This window comes from Vulpes vulpes, chromosome 10, assembly GCF_048418805.1.
Source record: "Vulpes vulpes isolate BD-2025 chromosome 10, VulVul3, whole genome shotgun sequence".
Classification (NCBI taxonomy): Eukaryota; Metazoa; Chordata; class Mammalia; order Carnivora; family Canidae; genus Vulpes; species Vulpes vulpes.
Window position 1 is genome coordinate 51,723,878 of NC_132789.1, and position 11,564 is coordinate 51,735,441.

The following is an 11,564-nucleotide window of genomic DNA, read 5'->3' on the forward strand; positions in this document are numbered from 1 at the left end:
CGTTATCTTGTATATGTACCTATATTTAAATACTCTGAATTTAAGAGAATCTCTCAACATGCGTAGATTAGAGCTTACTAAGTCGTAATATTTGCAAACCAAAATGCCAGCTATACACAATCTTGCATCTCTCCAGTCCACTGGCATGACCTTGGCAGGCTGTCGGCTCAGGGCAAGTCAGCAGTCACTCACAAAGCACTTACTCCAACCACCCCACGTTAGGTGCTGACACAGCAAGATGAGGAAGATGATCCCTGCTCTCAAGGTCTGTTCTGGCCACTGCTTATGTGTCTCTTCCCTCGGACCTCACATCTAGCACCTGGTCATAGTTTACCTTGTCTTGTTCTCAGGATGTTTATGCTGCTGCTTCTTTCCTCAAACAGTTTGGAAGTGGGAACTTCATGTTTTGGGTATTTTTGCACTCTCTGTAATATCGACCTTTAGTTCAGTCTTGGAGAAGAGGTATAAATGCCCACCCCCAGTCATTTGGTTTAGCATTAATTTAGCATTCATTCATATTTGTTGAGCGCTTATTTTATCCCAAGCACAGTTGTAGGAAACAGGAATACAGCAATGAATAGGACAAATAAGACCCCTGTTTTCATGGAGTTTATGTCCTTGTGGAGAAAACAAATGAATAAGCCAATAAGATTGTTTGAAGTACTACAGAGCCATGAAAATAAAATAGTGTGCTAGAATGTGGGGTGGAGACAATAACTTTGTGGTCAGGAGAGCCATCTCTGCAGAGGCGAGGTGATACATGAAGAAAAGTGCCAGGTCGAGCAAACTGCGAGTGCTGAGGCCTTTGAAGCAGGGCCAGCTGAACACGCGTGTTTCTAGGTACAGATTTAAAGGTTTATTCCTTGCCCTCCAGGAGCTCACAGCTCAGCCAGCAAAACACTGATGTGAATAATTATAGTGTAAGGCACACTGACCAGTGCCATCTCAGAAGAGGGGCAAGGAGGGCTCAGGAACGCTGCCGGGTATTTTGGGGAGGCACATTCTTGCCAGACCATGGCACCCGCCCCCTTCCATGAAGTGCATATGTTTTTTTTTTTAACAGGATAATTATGTATTTATTTTTAAAGATTTTATTTATTTATTTATGAGAGACACAGAGAGAGAGAGGCAGAGACAAAGGGCAAAGGGAGAAGCAGGCTCCATGCAGGGAGCCCGACCTGGGACTCTATCCCGGGTCTCCAGGATCACACCCTGGACTGAAGGCGGCGCTAAACCGCTGAGCCACCCGGGCGGCCCACGTATGGTTTTAAAAACAAATACAGGGATGCCTGGGTGGCTCAGAGGTTGAGCGTCTGTCTGCCTTTGGCTCAGAGCGTGATCCTGGAGTCTGGGATAGAGTCCCACATCGGGCTCCCTGCATGCTTCCCCTCTGCTTGTGTCTCTGCCTCTGTGTGTGTGTGTGTCTCTGATGAATAAATAAAATCTTTAAAAAAAAACAAAAAACAAATACAGGTAGATAATATCAAAGTCTCAAAGAATTTGTGCTCCATGCAGAGAGGCCTGGTGAGTTCAGAGCTGGCCTCACAGTATATAACAGATTTGCAGTAAACACTAGCATTGATTACTAGAAGCTCACCGTGTGCCAGGCGCTGTGGAAGCCCTTCATGTGGATTATTTCAGTCCTCACAGGCCTGTGAGGTCAACAGGAACCTGCTGGTTGGTGAGATGCATGGCTGCTCTCCATGTGCCAACCCTGTCCTCCTCATCTTCCAGCTCAGAGCAGATGGCAGCCTCGCAGCTACCCCTAACCCTAGCTCTGGCCTCCCACTCAGGCCCTGAGAAGTCATCAGTGGCCCCTGAATCAGCCCTTGCTCTGAGACACAGGTGTGCCAATTTTCCTGCTGTCAAATCAAGAACAAAATGCATGCGTTAGACATTTCTGATTCCTCCAAACTTTATTTCAAAAGGCATCGTGTTCTAACTAAGGAGAACTTGTTTTGTGTTTTGTGCTGCATGGAACACTTTGGTCTTGGCAGTTCTCCTAATGTGGCAGGTTGGTGGCAGCATTCTTTATTTTATCCCTTTCTGCTGAAGGAGAGACTTGGTACACAAAAAGGAAAGAGATGACTTAAAGGTCGCTGCCTGCATTAGGAGCCAAGCCAGGAATAGAAGGCGACTGTCTACGCTCCAGATTTAATGGTGTCATTTGTAACCTCCAATGAGCAGGCTCATCTCTCACATTCATAGGACTACCTCTTAGCCCTCCAGACCTCAGGAAACTAGAAGGGATTCAAGAAAAATTGGTTTGGACCATTGTGAATTCTCCCAGGCTCCCCCGAGCATTCAGAAGCAAGTTCCCTTGGATCAGCTCATAGGACAAGGAACTTCAGGATCTGGTCAACTTTTCCAGGCTCCTCTCGTGCTAGGCCCCCACCCACTCCCTGAGCTCCAGTCATTCTGGATGACCAACAGTTTCCTGAATACATTGTGCTCTTCTTACCTCTGTTCTGGTCTTCAGGGATACTTTTGCCTACCTTGAATGCCTGCTCTCCCTTCATCAAGTTAATTCTTTCAAATTAACATGTCTTTCAAATCTTCACTGAAGCATCCAGACCCTTCCTTGACATCTACCCACCTCCCTACTGCCCAGGATGTGCTCCTCTGTGCTTCCCCAGCATTTGGTGTTCCACCTTTATAAGGCTGCCTCTCCCATAGACTGGACACTTTTTGGAGACAGAAATCATATCTTAATGGACTTTATCTTCCCAGGGTCCAGCATGAAGCCTACACAGAGAGAGATAAGATACCCAGCAAATGTTAAATTCCTCCTGGATGATTGCTCAACTCAGACCACCTGTGTCTATAAACATCCCTTGCATAATGAGATCCAGCGCCGCCAAAACGCGCTGTGATTATGTCCCAGCCCGGGCAGTGGGCATTTTGCTTGCTCCGCAGCTGGGAAGCTGCATGTAGAAAACAAAACCATGGGGCCATCAGAGAAGGCGACCAGATTCGGGATATGTAAGCAGGAAAAACTGAGAGACAATGTCCAAACGTTTGGAGCAGGACAATTATTATAAAGTACCAGCCCAGCATGTTCGAGCTCCTGTCCTAGCTTACCAAATCTTAACATTACAAAAGACCTTGGAGACTGTCCAGTCGCTAGTTTTCAACTGTGCTTCAGGAAATGCCAACAGTTCTTAGAGGTGGGGATCCTGGGAGCCTGGTCCTTACCCCAACTCAGCCAGAGAAACAGTATGTTATTTACTGGGCTTCCCCTAACTGTCATTTGAAGAAACAGTTTCCAAGAAAGACTGAAAAACCGGGTCTGGTTTAACCTCCTGCCATGACAGCAGCCTTCTCTACAGCATCCCCTGACCAACTGGGCAACTATTGGAAAACTCCCAGAGCCTGGGAGCTGTCCACCCTGCTGGCTGACCTGAGCCCTCCTGAGACAGCTCTGAGCGATAACACGTTCTCCCCCACCCTGCACTGAGACCTAGCCACCCGGCACTCCTCATCTCTCTGGGCTTCGTTCTGCCCACCACAGCTGGAGCCTCCCAGAAAGTGTTCGCTGTTCCACCCCATATGCCTCTCCTGCGGGCATACAACCGAAGCTCTCAAGTTGCCTTGCGGTCTTTGCAGCAGAGTCAATCAAGGGTGGGGGTTGGGTGACTGGGTGACAGGCACTGAGGAAGGCGCTGGATGGGATGAACACTGGGTGTTATACTATATGTTAGCAAATCGAACTTCAATAAAAACAAATTAAAATCTGGAGGAACTTGGTCTCAGATAAGCCATCCACAAGTAATCAGGCAGGCCTTGCACCTTGGCCCAAAACTCCTAAGTGTCACCTGGTTTCTGACCCTGTCCTAGGTATGGGCACTGGGTCCAGCCAGCTGGTGATCAGGAGAGATTAATAGTGCTCATTCTAACCTGAATGCTCTGGTCTGGGCTTACCCAGCCTTCCCCTCCTTGCTCCCCACCTGCCGGTTTGTAATCCAGCCTTGAGATCCCCAAATTCTGCAACTTTTTTTTTTCCAGATTTTATTTATTTATTCATGAGAGACATAGACAGAGAGGCCAAACACAGCCAGGCAGAGGGAGAAGCAGGCTCTATGCAGGGAGCTCAATGTGGGACTCGATCCCAGGACACCGGGATCACTCCCTGGGCCAAAGGCAGGCGCTAAACTACTAAGGCACCCAGGCACCCCCCTTCCACAACTCTTTGTTTGTTTCCCAGAGTTAGGAGTCTCTCATGGTTTGTCTCCCTCTCTAATTTTTCCCACTCAGTTCCCCTCCTTTCTCTTACATAGTCTCTTTCACTATTTCTTATATTCCCTGTATGAGTGAAACCATATGATGATTGCCCTTCTCCAACTGACTTACTTCACTCAGCATCCTACCTCCAGATTACAGATCTCTGCTTTCTTAGTTCACTAGATAAAACAGCTTACAGGTTAAAGAGACCAAAGCCTATCATTCCCACCTGGCCGAGCATCAAAAACACCTAAAGAACTCATCACAGATGTTGATCCTTAGGCCCCATCACAAAAATATGGATTATTTTGGTCTGGGGTGAGGCCTGGGATACTATTTATTAAAAAAAAAAAAAAAAAGTCTCTGGTTTGGGGACTTCTACAGTGAGTTAATGATTTTATTTATACCTGAAGAAGAAGGCTCTAAACCAGGCGAAATGATTTTCCCAGTGTCACACAGCATATCAGTAGCAACATTCTTTCTATCTCTTTGTTGTGAATTTTCTCTGCACTTTGGTTCTGGGGAGCCCCACTGTAAAATATCTGAAAAACAAGGGCTGGCTTATTGTCTGCCTTCAGGAAACATTTCTGGGATGAGATAGCTATTTCCAGCATGTCCCAGGTAAGGACTTTGGAGGATAAGAGAGGAAAGTAGAGGTCTTCCCAGACTCTGGGAATCCAGATGGCTTCCCTGTCTGATTGCAGAGAGCTGAGAATACCCCAGCTCATGAGCCCCGGAGCCAAATTATCTGTGCCTGGCCCCTGCAGCTGCACAGAGAATTGTGTGTTGCCCGTGCCGGCTGAAGCTCTCCATCCATCCTGTACATATTTGCTCTTGCCTGTGGTGAGGGAGCAGAGGAGGATGATGTATGGAAGCTGGGCAGGCAGGGGGATGGATGGGAACTCAGCTACGGAGCTCGGCTGGGAGACTCACACCCCATTGGAGCTGGGATTGATTGACTGGAACTTCCCAGTTTGTCTCAGGCCAGCAGCCTGCACTGTTTCCTCTGGGCGCCCCTGTGGACAGTGGATTGCTGTCAAGGTCAGGGAAGCTCTGGGTATCTCGCTGGTGGTCCACCACGCACCTTCTTCCCGAAGCAGAGACCCTCCACTCTAGGAACCAAGTGACCCTCAGATGGGCCTTCTGTTCTGACCCCCTTCTCTGTGTTTGGTCTCCTTGTGTCTTTCTCCTTTTCTACCTGCAGCTCACCCTAACGACTTTCTCTCTTGGGTGCTTTGTGTAGGATGTATGGAATATGACCTGTACCACCAGAGTCTACAAGGCTATCAAGAGTGAGCAGGGAATCTAAGGTGGTGCCAAGGTTACTGAGGATTGTGGATGAACTTAATGCTATTAATTGCTTTAACATGGATCCAAGTACACACGCCTGTGTTTTCATCTACTTTCCCAGGAGGCCATTTTTAGAAAGTGTCTAGCCAGCCGACTCCCAAGCCGATTTGTTCTGCTTCGCCTGACTTACACCGTGGGTCGCATGAGATAGCTCCTCAACAGCGCATCTGCTAAGTGCCCAGTGTGGGCTGGCGGTGGACCGGTAATTGGAGTTAGGAGGCCTGAGTGTGAGTCCTAGCTCTGCTGGGTTTTTTCAGGCTCTGCCTCTTGGCCAAGTCCTTTTACCTTCTGGAGCTAGTATTTGGGGTTGTTACAGGACTCAAAAAGTGACCAGAGGGGGGAAATCACTTTGTAAACCAGAAAGTTCCTTACAACTGTCAGTTGTTGCTACAGGGTTCCAGGGGAGGAGGTAAAATAAGTAAGAGCCGACTTTTCAGGGTTTCCTGTCCAGAGGGGAAGACAAAGGCAGGGGCTTCACCGGGAAGCCGGTCTGCAGGCGCGAAGGACTGTGCCAAGAGCTCCCCCGTGAGGAGGCTGCGTCCGGCGGCTGGGGTAGGAAGAAGGCTCCCTGGAAGCAGAGAGCGTGCCCTCATTTCTCTCCGCCTTTGGCAAAGCTGAGCTCCTCCAGCTGCTTTTTGAAAAAGCCCTAAACCCGGTACGGCCCCCCACCCCGCCCTGAGGAGCCGGAAAACAAGTGCGGGAAGTCACGAGCCCTGCTGGCTGTGGAATTCAGGCTCCGCAGCGCGGCACCCCCACCCCACCCCACCCCCAGCGCCTGGACACTGCTTTCTGGCTGGGCGGGGATGCAAGCTTCCTTGCCCCCGGGAGCGAAGCCAAGATGGGACCTAGGGCTTCCCCCCGGAGGGAACTGTAGGGCAGCCTTGGGGGGGTCATCCTAATTGCACACATCCAGTGCCTTCTTTCCCCCTTAGTGTAACTGCTTGTTCTCTTGCCCACCCCTGCATCCCTCCCTCTAGAGGGAAGGACAGTTTAATAGCTCTAGAAAGATAAACCTCCCTCCCTCCCAGGGTCAAAGAGAGGAAGGAAGGAGAAAATGCATCTCAAGCACAGGTGTATAAAAGGTTCACTGAAGGGCTTTTATTGTCCTTCTTTATCTTTGGGCCCATCCTTTTCACTCCCCGTGCCTCATTTTACCCATTTACTCTGAGGAAGTTAGACTGAGATAGTTACTGGGCCCTTCCCCTTCAAGAGCCAACCCTTTTGTGACTGGTTGGTTGTGAAGATCTTCTGTAGCCTTAGGTTTTTTGATTTGGTTTGGTTTGGTTTAAAGTAAGCTCCAGGGCAGCCCCGGTGGCTCAGCAGTTTAGTGCCGCCTTCAGCCCAGGGTGTGATCCTGAAAACCCAGGATCGAGTCCCACTTCAGGCTCCCTACATGGAGCCTGCTTCTCCCTCTGCCTGTGTCTCTGCCTCTCTCTCTCCTCTCTGCATTCCTCATGAATAAATAAATAAAATCTTTAAAAAAGAAAGAAAGTAAGCTCCATAAATAAATGAATAAATTCTAAAAAGTAGCTCTTTGCCTGAGTAGGGCTTAAAGTCACCACCCTGAGCTCAAGGGTCTTGTGTTCTATCAACTGAGTCAACCAGGTGCTACAGGGCAGCCTCAGTTTTATGAGCTGCGAAATGGGCCACCTGGGCCACCCATCTGCCCTGGGCCTGCACAAGATCTGCAGAAGACCGAGGCTTTTGTCATCACCCACAAAGCAAGGCCAAGGTCTGCATGGGGGCCACATACCGTGCCTGCCAACTGGCGAACCCTCAGTAAATACTCAGAATGAAGGAATAAATGAACAAATGAACGAGACAGGCGTAGTGTCTCCACAACATGTTAAAGCTACACTAATTTACTACTGTTGTGACTAGAAGGCATCTCCCGCCCTCTGAGAGGCCCTCCAGCTTTACCCTGCGCCACAGGTAAGCCGGGAACAGGAAGGTTGCCTTGGGCTGCTTGGGCTGCTGTAACGGAATGCCACAGACTGGGCAGTTTAAAAACAGCAGACATTTATTTTTCCCAGTTCTGAAGGCTCGGCAGTCCAAAGCCAAGGCATCCACGGTTTCAGCGTCTGGTGAGGACCTGCTTCCGCTACCTAGACGGCCAGCTCTTTGCTGTGTCCGCATCTGGTAGAAGAGGCGAGGGTGTTCTGTGGGGTCTCTTTCATAAGGGCACTAGTCTCATTCCTGAGGGTTCCATCCTCATGACCTCTTCGCCTCCCAAAGGCCCCACCTCCAAACACCATGACACTGGGGATTAGGTTTCAACATATGAATGTGCAGGGGAGGCGTATCAGCATTCAGTCTATCACGGGTGTTTTCAGATATTTTCAGACCTCATTCTTCAGAATAAACATCACTGGGGAGCTTCCTAAGCAGCAGATTCATGGACACCCCCACCCTCCTGAGATACTGAAACAAAATCTCTATGAGAGAGGCCGAGAAATCTGCCCTGGTGTGTTTCCTTTTTTAAACTTATTGTTAATAACTTTACTTATTATTGTTAATAAGTAAATACTTGTTATTTAAAATACTAAGTAATACTTATTGTCGTTAATAGTTTACTTATTCTTATAAGTTTCAACTTTTTATTGAAATACTAAAACGTATACAAACTATAGTGTAGAGCCAATAGTGTAAGAAACCACCAAATGCCTATTACTCAGCATAAAAAATTTTCAACACATTAACAATCTGGTTTCATATATACCCTCACCCACTTTCCCTCCAAATCCTGGACAAATATTGTTTCATCTATATATATTTTTGTTTATATTTCTAAAAGACAAGTACTTTAAAAAATCCTAAAGTAAATAACAGCAATTCCTTAATATTATCAAAAGTACAGTCATTCAAATTTCCCCAATTATTTCTTAATTTTTTTAAAGATTTATTTACTTATTTATGATAGACATAGAGAGAGAGAGAGAGAGAGAGAGAGAGAGAGAGGCAGAGACAGAGGAGGAGGGAGAAGCAGGCTCCATGCCGAGAGCCCAAAGTCCGACCTGGGACTCGATCCCGAACTCCAGGATCGTGCCTTGGGCCAAAGGCAGGCGCTAAACCGCTGAGCCACCCACGGATCCCCCATAATTTTTTTTTATAGTTTACTTGTTCAAATCAGGATCTAGAGAAGATCTGTACCTTGTAACAGATAAGTCTTTTGGTCAGTTTTTTAAAAAACTTATTTTTAATAATTTTGGACTGTGGGATGCTGGGTGGTTAGCAGTTGAGTGTCTGCCTTTGGTTTAGGGCATGATCCCAGGATCCGGATAGAGTCTTGCATAGGGCTCCTGTCCCACATCGGGCTTCCTGCAAGGAGCCTGCTTCTCTCTGCCTATGTCTCTGCCTCTTTCACTGTGTCCCCCATGAATAAATAAATTAATTAAAAAAAAAACTTGGGGATCCCTGTATGGCTCAGCAGTTTGGCGCATGCCTTTGGCCCAGGGTGTGATCCTGGAGTCTCGGGATTGAGTCCCACATCGGGCTTCCTGCTTGGAGCCTGCTTCTCCCTCTGCCTGTGTCTCTGACTCTCTCTCTGTGTGTCTTTCATGAATAAATAAATAAAATATTTTTTAAAACTTTATTAAAAACATAATTTTGAAAAAAAATAATTTTGGACTGACATAGAAGTTGCAAAAATGATAGTTCCCATTTGCCCCGCCCCCATGTCCCCCAGTGACAACACCTTATGTAACCACACTAAGGATCACAACCAGGAAATTGATGTTAGTATAATGCTATTAAAACCACAGACTTTAGGGGCGCCTGGGTGGTGGGTAGTAGGTTAAGAGGCTGACTTGGTTTTGCCTCAGGTCATGGTCTCAGGGTCCTGAGATTGAGACCCGCATCTAGCTCCCTGCTCAGCTCGGAATCTGCTTGAGATTCTCTCCCTCTGCCTCGCCCTTCCCTCAAATAAAATAAATTAAATCTTTAAAAAACAAAAAAACTACAGACTTTATTTCGATTTTATCAGTTTTTTTATGCACTCATTTTTCTTTTCTTCTTTTGTATATAGTTCTATGGGATTTTACAGCACATATAGGTTTATGAACCCACGATCAAGACACGGGTCTGTAACCCAGAGGAAGTCCCTTGCACTATGTCTTTAGAGTCACATTCTCCTTACCAACTCTAACTCCTAGCAGCCACTGATCTGCTGTCCATCACGAGTAGGGTTGGATAGAACTTCCTGTAGAGGCTTTGTGGTGGGCTCTATGGAAGGCTGAGCCTAAGACACTGGTGAACTCCCCCCCCCCCCCCCCCCCCCCGCCTTTACTATTACCTCCCCTGGGAACTAACCGGAAACTAACCCCAGTGGTTGGACGGTGTGCACCTAGGGGAGGGGGCTATGTCTATCAGATCCATGTTGGGGGGCAGGGCAGAGGGCTGTGAAATTGTCCCACGCTATGCCTCCCACTCCAAGGGTGGGTGGGGAGCCCGGCCAGCCTGTGTGGTTGGAGAGCTCGGATGGATATCTGCCCCCTGCCTTCCAGGACCACAGGGACAAGTGCAACCCCTCTTCTACATAAAAGCCTGCTGGAGGCTTGACGGCAGCACCCCCCCAAAAGACTGGCTACAGCTTTCTGCAGTTTACAAGGACTATCACCTTTTCAACCTTGGCTTCCTCTGTCACATTCCCTTGAGCCTTGTCTTCCTCAAGCTAAAGGAAGTCTAAGCTCAATTCCTCTTACTGCCATGACGTATCCCTCACTTTTTTTTCCTCACTGTGCCAGGATGAAAGACTCAGGATGAGAGATCTTGCCTTCTGGGCAGGGAGGGGCAGAAGCTGAAATAGAAACTTTTTCTTGGGAGAATGAGGGGACTGTGGGTGCCATCAGGCTACAGGAGCTGCCGGATACCTGGTGGGGTGAGCTGCAGGGGACTGTAGTTCAGTCTGGGAGGAGTATAGAAATGAGGGCAGCTTCCCTGGCATAGGAGGGGCTGGGGAGTCCCCAGGGAGAGGTCACTCTGTATCGGTAGAGTAACTGGGTGCAGGCCTTTGGGGGCAGGAGCAGAGGGTTGGTCCTGAAAAGGCATTTGGAATGGTGTGGCTGAAACCATTTTGTGGTACAAATGGGGAAAGTAGACTTTCCCAGACACACACAGCAGGACGGTGCCCAGGTCTAGACACAACCCAGCGGCCACTTGGAGTTCTCATAGAGGAGTCCTGTGCCCAGGCTGTGTGATGGAAGAGAGTGCATCCTCCACTAGATCCTTGGTGACTCCTCAGGCTTCAAAAACAGGGCCTTAGTTGAACCACTTATACTCAGGACACAGTGGCAGGGACCAGTGCCTGTCCTGTAGGGTTACAGCATGCCATCAGAGAGGGCAGCTAATGTGTCGTATAGCCAGGACCTTGTTCTCCAAGGTCTGGGTCTTTTTTTTTTTTAATTCATGAGACACAGAGAGAGAGGGGGGCAGAGGGAGAAGCAGGTTCCCAGCGAGGAGCTTATGCGGCACTTGATCCCAGGACCCGGGGATCACGACCTGAGCAGAAGGCAGACACTCAACCACTGAGCCACCCAGGAGTCCCAGCAGAGCCTTCTGGAAGGACAGTCACTCTTGCCTAAACTGAGAGCCATACAGGTGTTTGAGGGATTTGGGTCATCTCTGGCTTCCTCTGCCCTTCCATCTGCCTCCCATCCCACCTGCCAGCCTATCAGCTTGTATTAAGGCAGACACCAGGGAGCAATGTGGATAAGCTGGAAACTTCTGAAATACCTTCAAAATGGATCATTTATATCTCCCACAACAGAAGGTCCTGTGCTTTTCACTCTTCACCAGGCAAGCTCCTGCCCATCCTATAAAACCCAGCTCAGAGGACAGCAAATAACCATGTTCAAAGCCACAGGGGGAGTCACGTCACATTCCACAGAATCTTACAGACCATGATCCCTGACCACAATGCAATATAATTAGAAGTCAACAAGAAAAATATAAGCCTCCCATAGGCTGAGACACTAAAACCATAGTTGTAAATCATC